The sequence below is a fragment of the Heteronotia binoei genome, chromosome 4 (genome assembly GCF_032191835.1).
Source record: "Heteronotia binoei isolate CCM8104 ecotype False Entrance Well chromosome 4, APGP_CSIRO_Hbin_v1, whole genome shotgun sequence".
Lineage (NCBI taxonomy): Eukaryota > Metazoa > Chordata > Lepidosauria > Squamata > Gekkonidae > Heteronotia > Heteronotia binoei.
The window spans coordinates 170,770,414-170,796,242 of NC_083226.1; the positions used below are offsets into that span (position 1 = coordinate 170,770,414).

The 25,829-nt window shown below is 49.6% G+C and overlaps 1 protein-coding gene and 3 non-coding genes across 4 annotated transcripts in view; all 4 read right to left on the bottom strand.

Annotated features, from left to right (window-relative positions):
* ARK2N (arkadia (RNF111) N-terminal like PKA signaling regulator 2N) overlaps positions 1 to 25,829 on the bottom strand; it is a 196,356-nt gene that overhangs the window by 22,350 nt on the left and 148,177 nt on the right. The window lies entirely within an intron of this gene.
* On the bottom strand, positions 3,208 to 3,274 carry TRNAT-CGU (transfer RNA threonine (anticodon CGU)). Its single transcript has one exon. It is a non-coding gene; the product is annotated as a tRNA-Thr (tRNA).
* TRNAT-UGU (transfer RNA threonine (anticodon UGU)) lies at positions 3,420 to 3,491 on the bottom strand. Its single transcript has one exon. It is a non-coding gene; the product is annotated as a tRNA-Thr (tRNA).
* Positions 21,650 to 21,724, bottom strand: TRNAT-UGU (transfer RNA threonine (anticodon UGU)). Its single transcript has one exon. It is a non-coding gene; the product is annotated as a tRNA-Thr (tRNA).

Below are 25,829 nucleotides of genomic sequence, written 5' to 3' on the forward strand. Positions count from 1 at the left end.
GCACCAAAAATGTTTTGCTCTGACCTCGACTAAAAACCTGTCAGCAGTGCCAAAAAAGGGGTCAACCCAATATAAAAAAAGGGGTCTCGTGAGACAAGAACTCAATTAAATTGCTGAGCAGTTGGGATGGAACTGATAAAAGGAAGTACTTCTTCACCCAAGGGGTGATTGATACGTGGAATTCACTGCCACAGGAGGTGGTGGCGGCTACAAGCATAGAAGATGATATTGGATTTATATCCCGCCCTCCACTCCAAATCTGAGTCTCAGAGTGGTTCATAATCTCCTTTATCTTCCTCCCCCACAACAGATACCCTGTGAGGTGGGTTGGGCTGAGAGGGCTCTCACAGCAGCTGCCCTTTCAAGGACAACCCCTGAGAGAGCTATGGCTGACCCAAGGCCATTCCAGCAGGTGCAAGTGGAGGAGTGGGGAATCAAACCCGGTTCTCCCAGATTCCACACACTTAACCACTACACCAAACAAGCATACACAGCTTCAAGAGGGGATTGGATAAACATGTGGAGCAGAGGTCCATCAGTGGCTATTAGCCACAAGGTATAGATGGAACAATATGTCTGGGGCAGGGATGTACTGTATTTTTGGTGCTTGGGGTGGGGAGAGCACAGTGGGAGGGCTTCTAGTGTCCTGGCCCCACTGGTGGACCTCCTGATGGCACCTGGGGGTTTTTGGCCACTGTGTGCCAGTGTTGGACCAGATGGCCATTGGCCTGGTCTAACGTGGCTTCTCTTACGTTCTTAACGTACAGAACCAATTTCCCTGAGTTCGTCCGCGGTGATAAAACACAAAGGGTGACGCCTGCAATCATGACCTGTCCTCCAGTACATGTGACTTCGCTTAGGTTTTCACAGAATGGACGGATTACGATCAGGCAAATGTATTACTGGCAGGTGCTCCTTTTCACAGTCAAGAGTGTCACTTGAAGGTTAGAAAAGGGATTACTACGGGGGGACGTGATAGAGCAGAGATGTCGAGCCCATTTGCTATGAGGGTCAGATGTGACATTAATAACAGCTTGTCGGGCCGGGCCGTGTGCATCATAAAATGTAATGCCACGTAGCAGATATATAAACTTTAGAAATGACACAATGACACAAACAAACTGGAGAGCCAGTTTGGTGTAGTGGTTAAGTGTGCGGACTCTTATCTGGGAGAACCAGGTTTGATTCCCCACTCTTCCACTTGCAGCTGCTGGCATGGCCTTGGGTCAGCCATAGCTCTGGCAGAAGTTGTCCTTGAAAGAGCAGCTGCTGTGAGAGCCCTCTCCAGCCCCACCCACCTCCCAGGGTGTCTGTTGTGGGGGGAGAAGACATAGCAGATTGTAAGGCGCTCTGAGTCTCTGATTCAGGGAGAAGGGTGGGATATAAATCTGCAATTCTTCTTCTTCTTAAAGATTATTTTTTAAAAAAAAATATTTTAAATAAAACATGCTTAAAATATTAGCACTCAGTCTTAAAGGCGCTTTCTTTGTATCTCTCCCATGGGATTCAGGGAGCTGGGCAAAGGAAGCTCCGGCTTTTTCCTCCCTTCCTCGGGGACAAGGAGGGGGAGGAGCCTTAGCCAACAGAAGGAAGAGACTCTTGGCTCAGTAGCTCTGCTGTGTGGCTGAGAGAGCCTGGCAAAACAAGCTCTTCCCCCCCACCTCTTCCTCCCCAAGGGAGGAGCCTCAGCCAATGGAGAAAATAAGAGGCTTTGCTCTGTAGCTCCTGTGCGATTGAGCAAGCCTAGAAAAGCAAGCTGTGATGCAGAAGGAAGCAAGAGAGAGGGAGAAGGAAGCAGACGACAGCCAGTTTCTTGGCGGCCTGATAAACGTCCTACAGGGGCCTGATTCGGGCCCCCAGGCCGCATGTTTGACACCCCTGTGATAGAGGTATATAAAATTATGTGCCGGATGGACAGAGTCGACAAAGACACATTTTTCTCTCTCCCCCAAAACACTAGAACTTGAGGGAATCCAATGAAGCTGATGGGCAGTATGCTCAAGACGGACAAACTACAGAGAGGGATTACAATGTGGACTTCTTTGCCAGAGGATGTAGTGATGGCTGCAGGAATAAACCTCTTCAAAAGGGAGTCAGGTAGATTCACAAAGGAGACGTCTATCAATGGCTACTAGCCACGGTGACTGAAGGGAACCTTCACATTCAGAGGCACTAAACCCCTGAATTCCAGAGCCAGGAGGCAACATCAGGGAAAGGCTGCCCGGTTTCTATGCCCTGTTGTTGGCTGGTTGTCCAGAGGAACTGGTTGGCCACTGTGTAAGACAGGATGCTGGACTAGATGGACCACTGGTCTGATGCAGCAGGGCTCTTCTGATGTTCTTATAGAGGCCTCAACCTCTATGCCCTGTTGCTGGCCATCCAGAGGAACTGGTTGGCCACTTTGTGAGACAGGACGCTGGACTAGATGGACCACTGGTCTGATCCAGCAGGGCTTTTCTGATGTTCTTATAGAGGCCTCAACCTCTATGCCCTGTTGTTGGCTTTCCAGAGGAACTGGTTGGCCACTGTGTGAGACATGATGCTGAACTAGATGGGCCACTAGTCTGATTCATCATGGTTCTTATGGAGGCCTCAGTCTCTATGTCCTGTTGCTGGCCATCCAGAGGAACTGGTTGGCTGCTGTGTGAGACAGGATGCTGGATGAGACGTACCACTGGTCTGACCCAGCACAGCTCTGCTTATGTTCTTATGGGGGCCTCAGCCTCTATGCCCTGTTGTTGCTCCTCCAGAGGGAACTGGTTGGCCATTGTGCAAGACAGGATGCAGGACTAGATGGATCATTGATTTGATCCAGCAGGGCTCTTTTTACATTCTTATCATCAGGCCAGGAGGGAGGGAAGGTGACATGGGATAGCCTGATTTTCATCAAATCTCAGGTGCTAAGCAGGGCCTGCCTTTGGAATGGAGACCACCAAGAAAGGTTCCGCAGAACAAGGCAAAGGCAGACGACTTCTGCTTCTCACTTGCCCCGAAAACCCCCCGCAGTCATACTTCGACTGCAACTTGATGGCACTTTACACACATCAGGCCTGGAAAAGGGCCAAGTGCTTGAACATATGAAGCTGCCTTCTACTGAATCAGACCCTCGGTCCATCAAAGTCAGTCTTGTCTACTCAGACTGGCAGTGGCTCTCCACGGTCTCAAGCTGAGGTTTTTCACGTTTATTTGCCTGGACCCTTTTTCAGTTGAAGATGCCAGGGATTGAGCCTGGGACCTTCTGCTTACGAGGCAGATGCTCTACCACTGAGCCTCCGTCCCTCCAATATTGAACACATGAAGCTGCCTTCTACTGAAACAGACCCTTGGTCCATCAAAGTCAGTATTGTCTACTCAGACTGGCAGTGGCTCTCCAGGGTCTCAAACTGAGGTTTTCACGCCTATTTGCCTGGACCCTTTTTTGGAGACACCAGGGATTGAACCTGGCACCTTCTGCTTACAAGGCAGATGCCCTACCACTGAGCCACAGCCCCATTCATGGCTCCCCAGGGTCTCAAGCTGAGGTTTTTCACGCCTATTTGCCTGGACCCTTTTTAGCTGGAGATGCCGGAGATTGAACCTGGGACCTTCTGCTTACCAGGCAGATGCTCTACCACTGAGCCACAGCCCCATTCATGGCCCTCCAGGGTCTCAAGCTGAGGTTTTTCATGCCTATTTGCCTGGACCCTTTTTAGTTGGAGATGCTGGGGATTGAACCTGGGACCTTCTGCTTACCAGGCAGATGCCCTACCACTGAGCCACAGGCCCATTCATGGCTCTCCAGGGTCTCAAGCTGAGGTTTTTCATGCCTATTTGCCTGGACCCTTTTTCAGTCGAAGATTCCAGGGATTGAACCTGGGACCTTCTGCTTACCAGGCAGATGCTCTACCACTGAGCCTCTGTCCCTCCAATACTGAACACATGAAGCTGCCTTTCACTGAATCAAACCCTCCTGGGTCCATCAAAGTCAGTATTGTCTACTCAGACTGGCAGTGGCTCTCCAGAGTCTCAAGCGGAGGTTTTTCATGCCTACTTTTCTGGACCCTTTTTAGTTGGAAATGCCGGGAATTGAACCTGGGACCTTCTGCTTACCAGGCAGATGCTCTACCACTGAGCCACCGTCCCTCTAACTTGACATTGGCATCTGAGACCGTCGACTGTTTGCCCGCAGGGTTGGTCCCCAGGAAATTTAAGAGACTGTTTTCTGACACCCAGCCGTGGATGATCTACAGTTTAGGGAGCATCTCACACTCCTACGGAGGAAGTCGCCTCTCTCCCTTTGGCAGAGAAAGCAATTTGGCATGAAGCAAAGGATTGCTAAAGGGACGCGGGAGCTCGGCGCATGCACGGACAAGAGGTCGCCAAATCAAAGCCAACCCGTGCGTTCCAGGGAAATGGAAGCAAGGGAGGGAGGGAGAGAGGAAACAAATCCCAGTGCAAACATGGGAACAGAGGAGGCAGATTATGTAAAAAAAGGAAGGTGAGGTGGGAAAGATCAATTGCGAACCCCGCATCCTGCGAGCAAGCACTCTCTCATGCAAGCTGGCGTGTGCATGAATCAGCCCTGGCAAGGCGATTCTTGGGAGGATTCCTCAGGCTCGCGTTCATCCGGTTCGCGGCGCAGAAAGGCTTCCTTATCGGAAAACTGAAATCCTCGCAGGGGAGTTTCCAAAAAGGTTGAACGTTGCAATGGTTTCAGAACGAGGAGTGCCCCGGCAGGCCTGCGGCTACAGTGGGGGCCGGGGGGAGCAGACCTTTCAAACCCCCCCCTCCAACTATATGGCCCCTCCACTGGAGGGCCCCAATCCGTCCCCTTTGCTCACCGCCAGTCTGAAAAAGGAGTAGCACTGCTTTTCTCCTCTCCCCTTCCCTAACACAGCCTGCAGAGGAAAGTGTGTGGGGGGGGCGGGAGGGGAGAATCAAGAGGTCTCTGTCTCTCAGAGAGAGGGGCACAAAAGAAAGGGGTGGGGGGGGCAGAGCTGCTGTGATTGCCCAGGCAAAAGGGGGGGTTAGCTTGTGGAACTCAAGGCAGCTTACACTGTTGAGAACCCAGGGCCACCAAACCGGGTGGCCCCCGGCCCCGCCCCAAACAACAAATCCTGCTGTGGCCCCACCAAACATGGAATCCTGGCTACGGCCCTGTGCCCCCTATGGCCTCCCTATGGTCTGCCTTGCGCGCTCAGTCCAAACGCCTCTCGTTCCCTGGCAGCAGTGGGTAGCCCGGTACCGTTGGCCCCGGGACCAGTCAGCCAGACCCGCATTAATGCCATCAGACCTCAAACGAGGAGATGGCGGTGCACCTTTGCTTTCAGAAGAAGAAGATATTGGATTTATATCCCGCCCTAGACTCTGAATCTCAGGGTCTCAGAGCACCTCACAATCTCCTTTATCTTCCTCCCCCACAACAGATACCCTGTGAAGCGGGTGGAGCTCAGAGAGCTCTCCCACAAGCTGCCCTTTCAAAGAGAGCTCTGCAAAAGCTATGGCTGACCCAAGGCCATTCCAGCAGCTGCAAGCGGAGGAGTGGGGAATCAAACCTGGTTTTCCCAGATAAGAGAGCTATGGCTGACCCAAGGCCATTCCAGCAGGTGCAAATGGAGGAGTGGGGAATCAAACCAGATAAGAGTCCGGGCGCTACACCAAACTGGCTCTCCAGAAGCACCCCAGCATCTCACACCTACACCTCCCCTGCCTTTGCTCAATCAAATCCTGAATCCGGAAAGACAAGCAGTGTTTCCTTTTCTTCTCTGAAGTCAAGGAAGGGCACGGGGTGCCGTGGAGCCTGCCAACACTTCTTCTGTTGCCCACGAAAGTGTTTCTATCTAGCGCGCAGGGTCAGAGTGCTTCCACCCAGCTGTGCAGACCTGAAAGAGCTGCTTCTGCAGCAGCTGCCAACAGGGCACGAAGATCTTCCCTGTGTAACCAGTGTGTCTGGGCAAGACTGTGCGAGAAGCTATTTTTCAACAATATGCTCATTTGAATTGGTGCTTCTGCCCAAAATGTTGAAGACATTGCTGAGCAGCCGGGTTAGAACGGATGAAAGGAAGTCCTTCTTCACCCAAAGGGTGGTTAACACGTGGAATTCACTGCCACAGCATGCCGTGGCGGCTACAAGCATAGCCAGCTTCAAGAGGAGATTGGATAAGCATATGAAGCAGAGGTCCATCAGTGACTATTAGCCACAGAGTATTGTTGGAACTCTCCGTCTGGGGCAGTATTGTTCTGTATTCTGGGTGCCTGGGGGGTGGGGCACAGTGGGAAGGCTTCTAGCCCCACTGGTGGACCTCCTGATGGCACTTAGTTTTTTTGGCCACTGTGTGACACAGACTGTTGGACTGGACGGGCCACTGGCCTGATCCAACAGGGCTTCTCTTATGTTCTTATGTGACACAGAGTGTTGTACTGGATGGGCCATTGGCCTGATCCAACAGGGCTTCTCTTATGTTCTTATGTGACACAGAGTGTTGGACTGGATGGGCCATTGGCCTGATCCAACATGGCTTCTCTTATGTTCTTATGTGACACAGAGTTGGACGGGATGGGCCACTGGCCTGATCCAACATGGCTTCTCTTATGTGACACAGAGTGTTGGACTGGACGGGCCACTGGCCTGATCCAACAGGGCTTCTCTTATGTTCTTATGTGACACAGAGTGTTGGACTGGATGGGCCATTGGCCTGATCCAACAGGGCTTCTCTTATGTTCTTATGTGACACAGAGTTGGACGGGATGGGCCACTGGCCTGATCCAACATGGCTTCTCTTATGTTCTTATGTGACACAGAGTGTTGGACTGGACGGGCCACTGGCCTGATCCAACAGGGCTTCTCTTATGTTCTTATGTGACACAGAGTGTTGGACTGGATGGGCCATTGGCTTGATCCAACAGGGCTTCTCTTATGTTCTTATGTGACACAGAGTTGGACGGGATGGGCCACTGGCCTGATCCAACATTGCTTCTCTTATGTTCTTATGTGACACAGAGTGTTGGACTGGATGGGCCATTGGCCTGATCCAACATGGCTTCTGTTATGTTCTTATGTGACACAGAGTGTTGGACTGGATGGGCCATTGGCCTGATCCAACATGGCTTCTCTTATGTGACACAGAGTGTTGGACGGGATGGGCCATTGGCCTGATCCAACATGGCTTCTCTTATGTTCTTATGTGACACAGAGTGTTGGACTGGATGGGCCATTGGCCTGATCCAACATGGCTTCTGTTATGTTCTTATGTGACACAGAGTGTTGGACTGGATGGGCCACTGGCCTGATCCAACAGGGCTTCTCTTACGTTCTTATGAAGAGTTACTATCAGATGTCTGCGTAACCTAGGGCTTCTTTTTTGTAGCAGGAACTCCTTTGCATATTAGGCCACATGCCTGTGATGCAACCAATCCTGCTGGAGCTAACAGTAGGCCCTATAACCAGGGGTGGCCAAACTTGCTTAACATAAGAGCCATATGCAATAAATGTCAGATGTCTGAGAGCTGCAAGACACGGACATCAGATGTTTGAGAGCCACAAGACAGGAATGTTAAATATTTGAGAGAAGGGAGGGAGGGGGAGAGAGGCGGAAAGAAAGCAACTTTAACTTAAAAATATATCCTCCAAGCTGCTAGCCAACAGGGTTAGTGGGGGCTTCAAGAGCCACACAATATGTGTGAAAGAGCCACTGGCGGCTCCTGATCCACAGTTTGGCCACCCCTGCGCTATACCAAGAGTTCTCTAAGCTCTTGGAGGATTGGCTACATCAGGAGTGTAAGGCCTAATACACAAAGGAGTTCCTGCTGCCCCCCCAAAAAAAGCCCTGGCGTAACCTAACTTTCCTGGCCTTTTGAGGTCAGCTCCAGCTTCAGGAGCCACCATTCTGAGGTCAGGCCCCCAACACCTCATGTCAGGATTCCAAGGGTGCCCACAGGCTCAAAAATGTTGGCAGGCTCCTACCACGGGAGATGATAAAAAGGGAAGGCTTGCGGTCCTGCAGCCCTGGCCAGTTACCTTGGAGGACGGCTGGGACACATCACAGGGGCAGAGCAGAGGAGGGACTGGTGAGGCAGAAGAGTGTTGGTGAGCTGTGCCAGGGGTGAGGAGTGGCATCTGCGGTGTGAGCATGGCATTTTTTGCAGCAGGAATCCTTTTGCATATTAAGCCACACATCCCTGATATAGCCAATCCTCCTGGAGAGCCTGGTGTAGTGGTTAAGTGTGCGGACTCTTATCTGGGAGAACCGGGTTTGATTCCCCACTCCTCCGCTTGCAGCTGCTGGAATGGCCTTGGGTCAGCCATAGCTCTCGTAGGAGTTGTCCCTGAAAGGGCAGTTGCTGCGAGAGCTCTCTCAGCCCCACCCATCTCGCAGGGTGTCTGTTGTGGCGGGGTGGTGGGGGGGAGGTAAAGGAGATTGTGACTGCTCTGAGATTCAGAGTATAGGGCAGGATATAAATCCAATATCTTCATCTTCTTCTGACAGTAGACCCTGGAAGAAGAAGAAGAAGATGAAGAAGATATTGGATTTATATCCCGCCCTCCACTCCGAAGAGTCTCAGAGCGGCTCACAATCTCCTTTACCTTCCTCCCCCACAACAGACACCCTGTGAGGTGGGTGGGGCTGGAGAGGGCTCTCACAGCAGCTGCCCTTTCAAGGACAACCTCTGCCAGAGCTATGGCTGACCCAAGGCCATGCCAGCAGGTGCAAGTGGAGGAGTGGGGAATCAAACCTGGTTCTCCCAGATAAGAGAGGATTGGCTACATCAGGGGTGTGTGGCCTAATATGCAAAGGAATTCCTGGGTGTGAGAAGGCGTGAAATGCTGCAGAAGGAACCGTGGAGTCAGCTGGCGGGCTGTAGGGACCACTCTCAAAAATCCAGGTGGGGGGGGGGGGAGAAAGGCACCTGAACTCGAGAAAGGTGAACTTTAAAATAAACCTCCGCGAAACAAGGTTTACACCGGTATTGGCAGTAAGGTATTTTTATTCGTATCTATATTAGTTCTAGGTTACAGTAGATACATTTCTGGATTTACACGGTTTGGCAAAAGGATACACAGAAGTACAGTCAAAGAAGAGCATAACCACATTCTCCTCGGACTCACAAAAGTTATAGGGAAGAACCAGCATTCCTTCATATTTTGCCTTCGTTTCACAGGGTTATTTTTTGAGGAGGCGGGCATTATGCATCTGCACACCAGAAATAAAACTTATCAAATAAAGCACAGATATGAAACCGGATGCAGATCAGTGAGTTCACCCATTCCCACAATAATGTATTTCGAAAAGCTGCTCAAACCTTGCTGTAAAAAGATCGGGCCGGAGAATAAATTTATCCAGGATTTAAGAGGGCCGAGATGTCATGTAATGGACAGGAAGCGTGCTACAGAATGACGTCTGGAACTTTAATGCAGCGACGAAGGGAAATCAGGAAGTCCCGGGTTCAAGCCTTACCTCTGTTACCACTTTTACAGGGCCTAAGCCCCGCATCTCCAGTATGAGAATAACACTTGCCTACCTTACAGGACTGTTGTAAGAAGAGGAAGATGATATTGGATTTCTATCCCGCCCTCCACTCCGAAGAGTCTGAGAGCTGCTCACAATCTCCTTTACCTTCCTCCCCCACAACAGACACCCTGTGAGGTGGGTGGGGCTGAGAGAGCTCTCGCAGCAACTGCCCTTTCAGGGACAACTCCTACGACAGCTATGGCTGACCCAAGGCCATTCCAGCAGCTGCAAGCAGAGGAGTGGGGAATCAAACCCGGTTCTCCCAGATAAGAGTCCGCACACTTAACCACTACGCCAAACAGGCTGCGCTAGGCACTAGGCCTTGCTCAAAAGGAGCACAGCCCATCTTCCTCCTGTCTGAAGCATCTCCAAAGGCATATTGCTTGCCTAAATCTGAGCAATGCTTAAAACTAAGAGCACTTCCACACACACACACTAAATAATGCACTTTCAATCCACTTTCAAGGAGCTTTCCAATTGGATTGTGTTGTGTGAACTGGCAAAGTCCAGTTGGAAAGTGCGCTGAAAGTGGATTGGAAGTGTATTATTTACTACGTGTGTGATCGCAGCCTAAATAACGCACCTGGATTTCACTGTGTCAAATAGCAAAAACCCACCTGCAAACGGTGGCTGGAGCGGATCAAAACTGCATTATTTAGCATGTGTGAAAGCACCAAGGTCCAAACGTCTAAAAGAAACTAACGTTGCAAATTTGGAAGAGTGATTTGGACAGATCAGTTTAATTAAAAAGGAACAGGGTAGAATAATGATGGAAGAGGAGAAAGGTGATGATATCGGATTTATACCCTGCCCTTCGCTCTGAATCTCAGAGTGGCTTACAATCTCCTTTACCTTCCTCCCCGCAACAAACACCCTATGAGGTGGGTGGGGCTGAGAGAGCTCTCACAGAAGCTGCCCTTTCAAGAACAGCTCTGTGAGAGCTATGGCTGACCCAAGGCCGTTCCAGCAGGTGCGAGTGGAGTGGGGAATAAAACCCGGGTGTCCCAGATAAAGAGACCGCACACTTCACCACTACACCAAACTGGCTCTTGCATATTAACCTGTCAACCTTGCTCTGCATGGTATTTTCCAAAAGAAGTGTTGCTTTGAACACTTGGTGGGCATTAACCGCTACTTTTGAATCCCCCCCCCCCCCCGCCCCAGAAATACTCGAGACAACGTTCCAAAATATTCCCTGTGGTTTGTTCTCTCTTGGAACTGTAGCATTGCCAGTTCCAATATTATGCATCCAGAAATACTGTAGCTACAAGTTGAAACATGAAAACAGTATGCATTAAAAATGCCAGCTGGGGCAGGAACAGTTTAATTAGCAGGCAGCCACAACCCGTCTAGGTGCTGAACGAAACATAAGAGTAGCTGCCTCCTGGAGGCATTCGAAAAGGACTCCTGCAAACCTCTCCCATCCCTTCGAAGTCTGCAAAACAGCATGGGAAACCTCTGGCAGTTTCAAGGAAGGGCAAGTTCCATCCCCCTCTTGCTAAGAAGCCGACTGCAGATTTATACCCCGCCCTTCTCTCTGAGTCAGAGACTCAGAGCGGCTTACAATCTCCTATGTCTTCTCCCCCCACAACAGACACCCCGTGAGGTGGGTGGGGCCGAGAGGGCTCTCCCAGAAGCGGCTCTTTCAAGGACAACTCTGCGAGAGCTACGGCTGACCCAAGGGCACTCCAGCAGCTGCAAGTGGAGGAGCGGGGAATCAAACGCGGTTCTCCCAGATAAGAGTCCGCACAATGAACCACCACACCAAACTAAGGCCTGACACAGCTTTTCCTCTTCAGGCTTTTGTCCTACCAGTATCTCTAATCTCCCTCTTTCCAGTATGCTGAAACTTGCTACAGCAGGGGTGGGCAAATGGTAGCTCTCCAGACGTTTGTTTTTTTTTTGCCTACGACTCCCATCAGCCCCAGCCAGCATGGCCAATGGCTGGGGCTGATGGGAGTAGTAGGCAAAAAAACATCTGGAGAGCTACCGTTAGCCAGGCCCTGTGCTGTAGGGTCAGCTCTTTTGAGACTCAATTGTTGGCTGTTTTTCTTTTTAAAAGCTGGAGACCCAATAACAGCTATTTGATAGTTCAACATGTTAACTCTCTTTGAGGGACACTGACAGAGCATGTAGTTTCTAATAAGCCCCAAATTAAGCTTCCGCATCTTTGGCAAATGCTGGCTCATGTGCACGCACCCAGGCCTGCCAAACGCAAGAACCGTGGCACAGATGTTGCAAATGGCACGGACTGAAAACAGCGCTAGGAAAAGTGGGCCTAAAAGAATAATACAGATTGTGAAATGGAATTTCTCAGCTGTATGTTTGGCTGCCGCGGGATTTGTGTCAGCACTTTAATAATAAAGCTATGCTGATTTTTACTGAAGCGCTGAGTCCTTTCAGTTTCTTCTTCACCCAAACTGCTTCTTGACTGGCCCAGGATCCACTGAATTAAAAGATCGTCGAGTTTGAAGGGAACCCCCGGGGTTATCTAGTCCAACCCCCTACAAAATGCAGGAAATTCACAAGATCAACATTGCTGTCAGATGGCCATCCAGCCTCTGTTTAAAAACCTCCAAGGAAGGAGAGCCCCCCCACCCCACCCCGAGGAAGCCTGTTACACTGAGGAACCGCTCTAACGGTCAGGAAGTTCTTCCTAATGTTTAGTCAAAACCTCTTCTGATTTAATTTCAATCCACTCGTTCCGGTCCTACCTTCAGGGGCAACAGAAAACGACTGACCTCCAGGGTCATCTAGTCCAGCCCCCTGCACAATACAAGAACATCACAAATACCTCCTCCCTTCCTGTCCTCCATCTTATGATCTGCCTCATTCACAGAGTCAGCATTGCTGTCAGATGGCCATCTAGCTTCTGTTCGAAAACCTCTGTTCAAAAAAGGAGAGCCCACCACCTCCTGAGGAAGCCTGGTCCACTGAGAGCCAGGGAGAGCCAGTTTGGTGTAGTGGTTAAGTGTGCGGACTCTTATCTGGGAGAACCGGGTTTGATTCCCCACTCCTCCGCTTGCACCTGCTAGAATGGCCTTGGGTCAGCCATAGCTCTGGCAGAAGTTGTCCTTGAAAGGGCAGCTGCAGGGAGAGCCCTCTCCAGCCCCACCCACCTCACAGGGTGTCTGTTGTGGGGGAGGAAGGGAAAGGAGACTGTGAGCCGCTCTCTTTGGAGTGGAGGGCGGGATATAAATCCAATATCTTCTTCTTCTTCTGAGGAACCACTTGAGCTATCAGGAAGTTCTTCCTAATGTTTAGTCACAAACTTTTCTGATTTGATTTCAACCCACCAGTTCTGGTCCTACTTCTGGGGGCAACAGAAAACAATTCTGCATCATCCTCTTTAGCAGGGGTGGCCAACGGTAGCTCTCCGGAAGTTTTTTTTTTTTGCCTACAACTCCCATCAGCCCCAGCCAGCATGGCCAATGGCTGGGGCTGATGGGAGTTGTAGGCAAAAAACATCTGGAGAGCTACCGTTGGCCACCCCTGCTCTATAGCACAGCCCTTCAAGGACTTGAAGATGGTGATCCTATCACCTCTCAGCCACCTCCTCTCCAGGCTAAACATGCCCAGCTCCTTCAACCTTTCTTCATAGGACTTGGTCTCCAGGGAAAAAAAAGAAAAGGTCCGCTGTGCAAACACCAGTCGTTTCCGACTCTGGGGTGACGCTGCTTTCACGTTTTCACGGCAGACTTTTTACAGGGTGGTTTGCCACTGCCTTCCCCAGGCATCCACACTTCCCCCCCCAACAAGCTGGGTACTCATTTGACCGACCTCGGAAGGATGGAAGGCTGAGTCAACCTCGAGTTGGCCACCTGAAAACCCAGCTTCCACCGGGGATCGAACTCAGGTCGTGAGCAGAGCCTAGAACTGCAGTACTGCAGCTTTAACACTCTGCGCCACGGAGACCCCTCACCATCTTTGTCGCCCTCCTCTGGACCCCTTCCAGCTTGTCCATATCCTTCTTATAAAGTGGTGCCCTTGACCTATGGTTTCAGGCAAGCAGTTAGTAGACTCTGCAGTTTTCACAGAACAGATACAGACACAACACTGATTCCCTCTTAAGCGATGTTAAAAGATCAGGAGCCTGGTGCAAAGTGTCTGCACTCCCGCCTTCTAACCCACTTTCCCAACATTAAATCTCACTAGCTTTACAAAGGATCGGGGTGGAATTCTAGCAGGAGTTCCTTTGCACGTTAGGCCACGCCCCCTGATGTAGCCAATCCTCCAAGAGCTTACTAGGCTCTTTTTTTGTAAGCTCTTAAAAGATTGGCTACATCGGGGTGTGTGGCCTAATATGCAAAGGACCTCCTGCGAGAATCCCACCTCTGCAAAGTATTAAGGAAAATTTCAGCACCCAACCCTAGCTATGATTAATGCAACCGATGTTGCCATTTCACCAGGACCTGAGACCAGAACTGAACTTATCTGTGGTTCAGATCAGTACTTCCGGGGGGGGGGGGGGTGACAACACAAACTTATGCAATTGGCCCTAACCGGGGTAGAATTCTGGCAGGAGCGCCTTTGCATATTAGGCCACACACCCCTGATGTAGCCAATCCTCCAAGAGCTTACAAGGCTCATTTTTGTAAGCTCTTGGAGGATTGGCTACATCAGGGGGTTGTGGCCTAATATGCAAAGGAGCTTCTTCTAGAATTCCACCCCTGCTCCTTCGCATATTAGGCCACAACCCCCTGATGTAGCCAATCCTCCAAGAGCTTATAAGGCTCTTTTTTGTAAGCTCTTGGAGGACTGGTTACATCAGGGGGTGTGGCCTAATATGCAAATGAACTCCTGCTAGAATTACACCCCTGGTGTTTCTGGATTTAATGGCAAGGGTCATCTGGATAACCAACAGTGCCGTGGCCTACAGCAACGACGTGGTTTTGCCAGAAAAGAACGTGATCTACTTTTTGTACAAGTAAATATAGATAGCCTCTCTCACATACCACTATTCAAACTGCTTTAAGACTTTGGGGATTATCCAGCAGAGCACCATCCCATTTGCAATTTTAGGTTTGTTTCTATGGTTTTGAAGGGCCTGGGGCAAAGGCCAGGAAAATCCAGCTATCTAAAGCAAATTTCGATCAATTAAAATGGGTTTAAAAGCCCATTCAAACCCGTTCCACTCACAAAATGGCCACCGTGTCAACGGGCTTGGTTTGTTCTAGCTTCTAACGCTCCTGCATCGTGCGTTTTAAAACACGTTTCGGAGCACGCTTTAGGCAACTACGCTGCATCGAAAAGCAGCCTCAGCGCGTTTGGGAAGACTTGTACAGCCGGCACATGCAGAACAAACGTATTAATCAATGCTAGAAATTGGTATACGTTCACTCTTCAGTTAGTGATCAGGGGCAAGTTCTTAACTTTTAAAGGGTGCTTTCACACAGACACACCAATAACACTTTCAATCCACTTTGCAACAGGATTTTGCTCTGTGAAATGGCAAAGTCCACTTCCAAACAGTCACTGAAGGCATGTGTGAAAGCACCCAAAGTCAACATGGCAAAATTAAGAACATTTTATTTAATGCGCCCCCCCCCCAAAAAAAAACGCCTAGCGATATAATAAAAATTAACCCTATGGTTTGAAACCAACTAAATCCAGTGGATTTCAGATTAGGGAGACGCGTCAACCTGGCATCAAAATTATACGTGGAAAGATTTACACACGTGCACAAAGTTGCCTTTACAAATCATTCAGTTTTGTCTTTAACACAGAATCGTATCCTGCATAGTCTTTCAAACAGTTACCCTGAAAGTACCTCTTCTCAAAAGCAGCTACACATTTGTGTAGAGGTTTATCTTGAAAGGAAAGGGGGGGGGGGGAATGCAGGACCAAAAAATACATTTACACACTCTCAGAGTTATTTTACTTGCATACACACCAGATGTGACATTAATGGAAGATGTGAGAACACATATTGTACACCTGTAGGAAATTAACAGTCCCTCTGTCAACAGTGATAGGTAGGGCTTTTTTTATAGCAGGAACTTATTTGCATATTAGGCCATATGCAAATGTAGCCAATCATCTCTTAAGGGCTCTTAGTACAGGGTCTACTGTAAGCCGCAGGAAGATTGACTACATCAGGGGGGTGCGGCCTAATATGTAAAGGAGTTCCTGCTACAAAAAAAAAAGCCCCGGGGATAGGTATTGTGAAGGAATCCAAAAAAATCCCTTTAGGTCTAACTCAGGGAATTATTTAAAATTTGCAATATGCCTAACTCATTTCAGGCTGCAATCCTAAGGCACAATTACTACCAAGCCCCACTGAACTCAGTGGGATTACTTTAGTGCAAATATACTTACGATCACAGAGCTTGAAACCGTTGCTCAATATTTTGCTCAGATTACTTCCAACTAGATGCGCCTAATTACAGGTTTCACTTCTTCTATAAACTTTCTGGGAGAGGCCGAACGTGCTCGTACGTAAGCGGCACAAACTGCTGCCATTTGAAAACTCACACGAGGGAGAGGTGGAAAAAATTCTAATACTGGTGAGAACTTCCCTTTCTGCCATAAGAAGAAACCTAACCTAAGAAGATGATGGTGATATTGGATTTATACCCTGCCCCACACTCTGAATCTCAGAGCAGCCTACAATCTCCTTTACCTCCCTCCCCCACAACAGACACCCTGTGAGGTAGGCGGGGCTGAGAGAGCTCTCCCAGAAGCTGCCCTTTCAAGGACAACCTCTGCGAGAGCTATGGCTGACCCAAGGCCATTCCAGCAGCTGCAAGTGGAGGAGCGGGGAATCAAACCTGGTTCTCCTAGATAAGAGTCCGCCCGCTTAACTACTACACCAAAACTAACCCACCAACGTTGCTGGTATAGTTATCCAAACAGGGTAGGCTTCCCAACCCTCCTGCCTTGGCGGGGGACCCCAGGATTTCCAGCCTCTTCCCCCGCTCCCCAAAAAAACGGAAGCGGGGGGAGGGGGGAAACGGCGCCAAGGAGCACGGCGAACCGCCCCATCTCAGAGCGGGCGACGCCGCTGCCGCCTCTTCTCCGCTCACCGTAGCTGCTCCTCCGAGATGGGCTCAGGCTGAGCCCATCTCGGAGGAGCAGCTAAGATGAAGCCAAGAAGAGGCGGCAGCAGCACAGCGCCATCGCCCGCTCTGCCTCTGAGGTAAAATCAGAGAAGGGGAGGGTGGAGGCAGGACAGGAGCGTGACGAGCCGCGAATCTGGGTCCTGCTAGGAGCAGGGGTGGAATTCTAGCAGGAGCTCCTTTGTATATTAGGCCACACCCCTCTAATAGCCTCTCAAAATTCCTACGCCCTTCTGGATAAAAGAGTTTGTTTGTTTTTTAAACCAAACGTATGCACAATGACACATCTTTCTAGCTATAAACGTTGCAAACGCGAGCACTTGTGAGAAAAACGCACTGCTAAAAAAGGGTTACGAACGGTGACGTCCTTCTATCTCCAGTTTACCGACCAGGCTAACAGAACTGGAGGAGAAATAGGGACATGGCAAGCAATAAATATAACGCTGGGTAAGCAGCCAGCAGATAACTTCAGAAAATATCCATAGGGTATATCGGCTGGGTACATAAGGGTCCTTTCAACTTTGGATTTGTATTTTCCACACAGACAAACTTTTGGCATGCAAAAGGAGCAGCAGGATATAATGAACAGCTCCTACATTTTGGAAGGTGGGGGGGGGAGATTCTCGAGTCACATCTTGCCGAGCTCTTGACAAGAGAGCAGGGGAGGAGAAACAGGGCTTTTTTTGTAGCTGGAACTCCTTTGCATATTAGGCCACACACCCCTGATGTAGCCAATCCTCCTGGAGCTTACAGCAGGCCCTGTATGAAGAGCCCTGTAAGGAATTCTAGCAGGACCTCCTTTGCCTATTAGGCCACACACCCCTGATGTAGCCAGTCCTCCTGGAGCTGACAGCAGGCCCTGTGAGAAGAGCCCTGTAAGGAATTCTAGCAGGACCTCCTTTGCCTATTAGGCCACACACCCCTGATGTAGCCAATCCTCCTGGAGCTTACAGCAGGCCCTGTACGAAGAGCCCTGTAAGCTCTTGGAGGATTGGCTTCATCAGAGGGGTGTGGCCTAATATACAAAGGAGCTCCTGCTAGAATTCCACCCTGCTCCTTTGCATATTTGGCCACACACCCCTGATGTAGCCAGTCCTCCTGGAGCTGACAGCAGGCCCTGTGAGAAGAGCCCTGTAAGGAATTCTAGCAGGACCTCCTTTGCCTATTAGGCCACACACCCCTGATGTAGCCAATCCTCCTGGAGCTTACAGCAGGCCCTGTACGAAGAGCCCTGTAAGCTCTTGGAGGATTGGCTTCATCAGAGGGGTGTGGCCTAATATACAAAGGAGCTCCTGCTAGAATTCCACCCTGCTCCTTTGCATATTTGGCCACACACCCCTGATGTAGCCAGTCCTCCTGGAGCTTACAGCAGGCCCTGTATGAAGAGCCCTGTAAGGAATTCTAGCAGGACCTCCTTTGCCTATTAGGCCACACACCCCTGATATAGCCAACCCTCCTGGAGCTTACAGCAGGCCCTGTGAGAAGAGCCCTGTAAGGAATTCTAGCAGGACCTCCTTTGCCTATTAGGCCACACACCCCTGATGGAGCCAATCCTCCTGGAGCTTACAGCAGGCCCTGTATGAAGAGCCCTGTAAGGAATTCTAGCAGGACCTCCTTTGCCTATTAGGCCACACACCCCTGATGGAGCCAACCCTCCTGGAGCTTACAGCAGGTCCTGTGAGAAGAGCCCTGTAAGGAATTCTAGCAGGACCTCCTTTGCCTATTAGGCCATACACCCCTGATGTAGCCAGTCCTCTTGGAGCTTACAGCAGGCCCTGTACGAAGAGCCTTGTAAGCTCTTGGAGGATTGGCTTCATCAGAGGGGTGTGGCCTAATATACAAAGGAGCTCCTGCTAGAATTCCACCCTGCTACTTTGCATATTAGGCCACACACTCCTGATGTAGCCAATCCTCCAAGAGCTTACAGCAGTCCATGTAAGAAGAGCCCTGTAAGTCCTTGGAGGATTGGCTACATCAGGGGGGGTGTCGCCTAATATGCAAAGGAATTCCTGCTACAAAAAAAAAAAGAAAAAGCCCCGAGGAGAAGTATTTCAACAGCAACTCAAAAGGCATCTCCGTGTTCTTAAAACAAACAAGGGACCCAACCGAATATGGGCTGTGAAGGAAGCTTAAACCAGGAACCAAGGAAATGTAAGAAACGAGAGCGGAGAACGTCTGCGACACGGATCCCGGTCAAAGGCAAAGGCCCGAGGCGCCTTAACTTTGCGACAGATTCAAATTGGGTCCTGCGACGTTCCCGTTTTCGGGGAAGACGGACGGGAAATTGTTATTGAAAGTCGCTGGGAACTCTAAGGCTGCGTCGGCGTTCTGATAGCTCGCGTAAGGGTTAAAGGACTGCTGAGAAAGTACTTGGCTGTCGGGGACCTGCATAAACCCCCCTGCCGGAGTCGTCGGGGAGGTTCTTTGGCCGGCTAGCGGTGGCTTAGGTTCCCCGGGCTCCAGCTGCTGCTTGCTCTCCTCGTCCGTGTCGAGCCGGGTCAGCTTGTCTATCCACGTGCGGAACTTCTCCTCCGTCTGCCTCTGCATCTCGGCGAAGCAGTTCATGGCCTCTTCCAGGACGCTGCCTATGCAGTTTCTATCCCACACGGTGCCCCTCTCGAGCAGTCCCGGCATTTCCCTGGTCGCTCCTCCAGATCCCCCAGCGCGACGGAAGTCAGCTTGAAAGACACGGAGGCCATGGCGTAAGACAGCAGGAAAGAAACAGGGCGTCACAGCGATACAGTATAAGGCATGCGAGCGCAAGGAGGGAGCCACGCACTATGTTCCGCCTGGCCAGGTAGGTACGATCTCGGAGAAGGACCGCCGTGGCCGCCCGGTTATTCGGCATTCGTGAGCCGCCCGCGCACCTTGACCGAATTACTTCCAAAACCTCCGGGCTTTCGAACTAACTCTCCGAAAGAGAAATCGATTGCACTCGGGGCTTTTCTTTGTAGCAGGGACTCCTTTGCCTATGAGGCCACACGCCCCTGATGCAGCCAATCCTTCAAGAGCTCACAGTAGGCCCTGTACGAAGAGCCCTGTAAGCTCCTAGAGGATTGGCTATGTCGGGGGTGCGTGGCCTAATATGCAAAGGAGTTCCTGCTACAAAAAAAAGCCCTGATTGACAGTGATAGCAGACAAATACTGAGCTGGCTCTGTGATCTTCAGACCACAACTATTAACTATTCTAAAATACCTCCATGCTTTTTGGCCGGCTAGATTCAATGTATGTGTGTGTGTGTGCAGGGCTTCTTTTTTTGTAGCAGGAACTCATTTTGCATATTAAGCCACACACCCCTGATGTAGCCAGTCCTCCTGGAGTTTACAGTAGGTCCTGTACCAAGAGCCCTCTAAGCTCTTGGAGGATTGGCTACATCAGGGAGCGTGGCCTAATATGCAAAGGGAGTTCTTGCTACATTAAAGGACGGTCTATAAATTTAAATTATAAATAAATAAAAGGACATATGAAGAACATATGACGCTGCCTTATACTGAATCAGACCCTCAGTCCATCAAAGTCAGTATTGTCTACTCAGACTGGCAGTGGTCTCCAGAGTCTCAAACTCAGTTTTTTCACGCTTACTTACAGCCGGACTGGATCCATTCCAGTCCGGCTTTTGGCCAGGTCACGGGACGGAGACGGTTCTGGTCGCCCTCATAGATGACCTCATGAGACATCTGGATCAGGGCGGCTCAGCGGTGCTGCTGTTATTATATCTGTCAGCCGCGTTCGATACGGTTGACCATCAGCTACTGACTAGCCGCCTTGCCGATGCGGGGATTCAGAGATCCGCCTCACAGTGGCTGACCTCCTTTCTCCAAGATCGGGGACAAAGGGTGGTGATCGGGGAGGAAGTATCCCAGAGGCACTCTCTTAGTTGTGGGGTGCCACAGGGAGTGGTTCTATCCCCGATGCTATTTAATATCTATATGCGCCCCCTTGCCCAGATTGTCAGGAGGTATGGACTGGGTTGTCATCAATATGTGGATGACACCCACCTTTATCTATTGATGGGTGGCCAGTCCGACTGTACCCCGGAAAATCTAGACCTGGCTCTACAAGCCGTGGCATCTTGGCTCAGGCTGAGCCGACTGAAACTGAATCCGACAAAGACGGAGGTTCTCTACCTGAGTCGGGGTGGTCCAAGGGGAGAGATCCATCTGCCGACTCTTGACGGGGTGCCATTAACACCGGTCCCTAAGGTCAGGAGTTTAGGCATGCTCCTTGAGTCCTCCCTTACAATGGAGGCCCAAGTAGCAGCCACTGTTAGATCTGCCTTTTTTTATCTTCGGCGGGCACGGCAGCTGGCTCCTTTTCTGGAGCACAACAATTTAGCGATGGTAATCCATGCTACGGTCACCTCAAGAATAGACTACTGTAATGCTCTCTACATGGGGCTACCCTTGACGCAAACCCGGAGACTACAGCTAGTGCAGAATGCTGCGGCACGGCTGCTAATGAGGCTGCCACGATGGGAGCACATTCAGCCAGTGCTGAAAGAGCTGCACTGGCTACCTGTTGTGTTCCGAGTTCGCTTCAAGGTGTTGGTATTGACCTTTAAAGCCCTTTATGGTCAGGGACCTGCATATCTATGGGACCGCCTTTCTCCGCATATCCCCCAGAGAGCACTGTGTTCAGGGGCAAAAAACCTACTCTCGGTCCCCGGACCAAAAGAAGCCAGGCTATGCGTAACAAGATCTAGGGCTTTCTCGGTGGCAGCACCAGAGCTTTGGAATGCTCTTCCAGAAGCCATACGGGCCCTGCGGGATCTGTCTGCATTCCGCAGGGCCTGTAAGACCGAGTTGTTCAAGCAGGCCTTCGAGGCTTGACGAAGATGGCTACCACCGGACATCACACAGAACACCGGTGTTCACAGCTTGGAATTCTAATGCCGCTATAATGTATTCAGCACTATATAATGGTTTTAATAATCTCGAATTGTAATACGTTTTTAAACTGGAAATGTAAATTATGGTTTTATATATTTTATTTGTTTAATTGTGTAGATACTGTGAGCCGCCCTGAGTCCGCTTGCGGAGAGGGCGGGATATAAATCAAATGTAATAAATAAATAAATAAAACTTGCCAGGACCTTTTTCAGTTGGAGATACCGGGGATTGAACCTGGGACCTTCTGCTTACAAAGCAGATGCTCTATCACTGAGCCACAGTCCCTCCCAGACCTTTATGTTCCAACAGCAACACATCTTAGAACTGAAATATAAAGGTTGGGGGGGGGGGTGGAGAATCAAGTGTGGTTTAAATTTGTTAGAAATTTTTGTTTGGAAAATCAATTTCTATCCCAAACAGTTCAACGGGATCGCTGGATCAAAATGAAATCGAGAGCGCTTTAGTATAAAACAAAGCGTAAGTTTATTTCTACAGGGATGGGGAACTGGGAAGAAAATAAGAAACACTATCAGCTACATCTTATCACTTAAACACCTCTACCTAGCCAAAGGAAGTCACCTGACTAACTAACCAATAGCATAAACACCTTTCAAGGGCTTTTTCTTCATTGGCAGACAGCCACGTTCCGATTCCTAGGTCAGGCAGACGATAGAGAATAGGTAGACATTTTAACCCTATAATGACTGGAACTTAGATCATTGCAAAGACATGCAGGACAGGTACAGAATTCCAACGAAATGCTCAGTACCTAACAAATTCAAAGCTTTATGCGGAAACTGTTCTCTTGGAATATTACCTAGAAAAATTTAAAAAGGCAATTTTGTATGTGCTTCCCTTACACTTTATCAGGTAAAGGGAGCTTTGACCCTCGCAGGTATAAACTGCGAACCAATACAGCCACCCACCTCAAACTACCTACAGAACTGGGCATGGCACACTATGGATGTGGCCGTCCGTGCATCTCTTTCAACAGCACTTCTTTCCACAGACAACTCTGGGCGCTCAGTGAAATTGTTCAGCAGTCGGGTTAGAACAGATAAAAGGAAGTACTTCTTCAAAGAGTGATTAACACGTGGAATTCACTGCCACAGGAGGTGGTGGCGGCTACAAGCATAGACGGCTTCAAGAGGGGATTGGATAAACACACGGAGCAGAGCTCTATCAGTGGGTATTAGTCACAAGATATAGATGGAACTCTCTGCCTGGGGCAAGTGATGCTCTGTATTCGAGGTGCTTGGGAGGATTTCTGGCAACAGTGGGAAGGTCTTTAATGTCCTGGTCCCACTTTTTCCTGCTAATGCCTCCTTGTAATGATTTGAATTTATATATGAGGGTTCCTTTCATTATTGATAAGTTGCAAGTAGGGAGGGGGTGTGTGAAAGAGGAGAATGAGTGAGTGAGGCGATTGGTCGGTGACTGAAAGAGTGTGGGAGGAGCTAAGACGTGTATGGAGGGCAGAGAGACAGAGGGAGAGACAGAGAGGGGGACTGAGACAGAGGGGTCAGTCAGCAGTGAACTGGAAAGGGACTAAAGATGTGAAGGCCCGGAAAAAAACTGGAAAAATTCGGGGGGGGGGGGGAAATCCCTCCCCCCCCCCCCCGTTTATTCCCTGAAGCCTTTTTTGTTTTCTTCCGAAAAATTGAAAAAAGAAAAGGGAAAAAAACTGATTATGGAACGTTTTATTTTAACATGATGAATAAAATATTTTAAGACAAAGTGTTCAAATAGCACACAGTTCAGGAGACTGTTGCTCCATTTATTACTATTACAAAGAAATATTACCGTATTTCAAAAGTATATTCTGTTTGTAACAATTGTTTGGATACACTATATTTTTAATAAGCTAGTCGTGATCATTTCAGGCAAGTAAAATTGTCCATGTATTTTATGTTCCTAAAGTAACAGAATGACTTTCAATCTGGAAAAGAAAAAAAAAGTGCTAATTTAGCATTTCCCCCCCCATTTTTCTGAACATTTCCATTTTTAAAAAAAACCCTGGAGAAAACCTGGGGGGGGGGGGGGTCCGAGCTTCAAAATTTCCAGAAATGTTACATCTCTAAGAGGGACAGCGGTTGACAGCCAATTGTGGTCAGTCAGCAATCTACAGAGTCTGAGAAGCAGTCTTCTGATTTGAATCCCATACTAATGCTGGGAAAGGCATTAAGATTCTAGCGAAGAAAAGTAGAATACTTTAGAGGACATATTGGGAGCTAGAGAGAGAGCCAAAACCTAATATTGTCAGAGTATTCCAAGAGAGTGAGAAACATAAGCTGTCAGAAAGATGAGTTAGAGAGAGAAAGGAGGATTTGAGAGTGAGGAATGTGTGAAGTGAAAGAAGAAGAATTGCAGATTTATACCCCGCCCTTGTCTCTGAATCAGAGACTCAGAGCGACTTACAATCTCCTTTATCTTCCCCCCCCCCCGCACACAACAGACACCTTGTGAGGTGGATGGGGCTGAGAGGGCTCTCACAGCAGCTGCCCTTTCAAGGACAACCTTTGCCAGAGCTATGGCTGACCCAAGGCCATTCCATCAGGTGCAAGTGGAGGAATGGGGAATCAAACCTGGTTCTTCCAGAAGAGTCCACGCACTTAACCACTACACCAAACTGGCTCTCTGCCAGTTGGTGGAGTGACACCTCAGTCAGAAGTTATTATTCACTGAAGAATTAAGCTATACACATCTTGAAACCAATACGCTTATTGTACAAATAACGTTTTCTCTTGCTCTATATTATCCTGGAGTCCTATGATATTAAATTATAAGAGTCTCATCCTCAGGGCCACATAGGCCAACCAAGAAGCCTTAGAGCTTAGGCACAATTCAGTGAGGAACGTTAAATAAGGTGCTTGCAATTGAATTCCTGGTAGCAGCGCTACGTACGTTACGAGGGAAGTTGTGACACTCCTCGTAATCTCTTACTGCTATTCTATCAACTGGCTCCTAAAATTAAATGTTCCAGTCAGATTTCTTCTCAGGCTCAAGCTCTGCCATGAGAGCTTTGTGAAGATGTTCTAAAGGCTCTCTAGACCCCCTTAACATTAAGTGCATGATAACACAAGAAGAGTCCTGCTGGAGCAGACCAGTGGTCCACCTAGTCCAGCATCTTGCCTCACACAGTGGCCAACCACTTCCTCTAGAGGGACAACAACAGGGCACAGAGGCCGAGGCCTCCATAAGAACATCAGAAGAGCCCTGCTGGATCAGATCAGTGGTCCATCTAGTACACCATCCTGTCTCACACAGTGGCCAACCAGTTCTTCTGGAGGGCCAACAACAGGGCATAGAGGCCAAGGCCTCCATAAGAACATTCAAAGAGCCCTGCTGGATCAGACCAGTGGTCCATCAGGTCCAGTGTCCTGTCTCACACAATGGCCAACCAGTTCTTCTGGAGGGCCAACAACAGGGCATAGAGGCCAAGGCCTCCATAAGAACATTCAAAGAGCCCTGCTGGATCAGACCAGTGGTCCATCTAGTCCAGCATCCTGCCTCACACAGTGACCAACCAGTTCTTCTGGAGGGCCAACAACAGGATGTAGAGGTTGAGGCCTTCCCCTGATGTTGTCTCCTGACACTGGGAGACAGAGGCTGACAGCCTCTGTATGCGGAGGTTCCCTTTAATCACGCCTGGTAGCCGAGGCTGCGAGGACAGCCACGATACTTTTGTCTGCAAAACCACACCATGACATTTGAGCAGAGATTCAGAAAGGAAAATGTTCCAGGGCTTTCTTAAAATGTGTGATTAAAATGTAAAATTTGCTGCCAGAGGATATGGTGATGGCCATGGGAACAAACAGCTTTAAAAGAGGATTAGACAGATTCATTGAGGATAAGTCTATTACTTCCTACTAGCCATGGTGACTGAAGGGTGACTGAATCCCAGAGCCAGAAGGCAACATCAGGGGAAAGCCTCGACCTCTCTGACCTGTTGCTGGCCCTCCAAAGGAATTGGTTGGCCACTGTGTGAGACAGGATGTTGGACTAGATGGACCACTGGTCAGATCCAGCAGGGCTTTTCTGATGTTCTTATGGAGGCCTTTTGCTGGCCCGCCAAAGGAACTGGTTGGCCACTGTGTGAGACAGGATGCTGGACTGGGCAGATCCAGCAGGGCTCTTCTGATGTTCTTATGGAGGACTCAGCCTCTGTGCCCTGTTGCTGGCCCTCCAAAGGAACTGGTTGGCCACTGTGTGAGACAGGATGTTGGACTAGGTGGACCCTCACTGGGGTTCTTATGAAGGCCTCAGCCTCTATGTCCTGTCGTTGGACCTCCAGAGGAACTGGTTGGCCACTGTGTGAGACAGGATGCTGCACTAGGTGGACCTCTTCTGATGTTCTTATGGAGGACTCAGCCTCTCTGCCCTGTTGTTATCC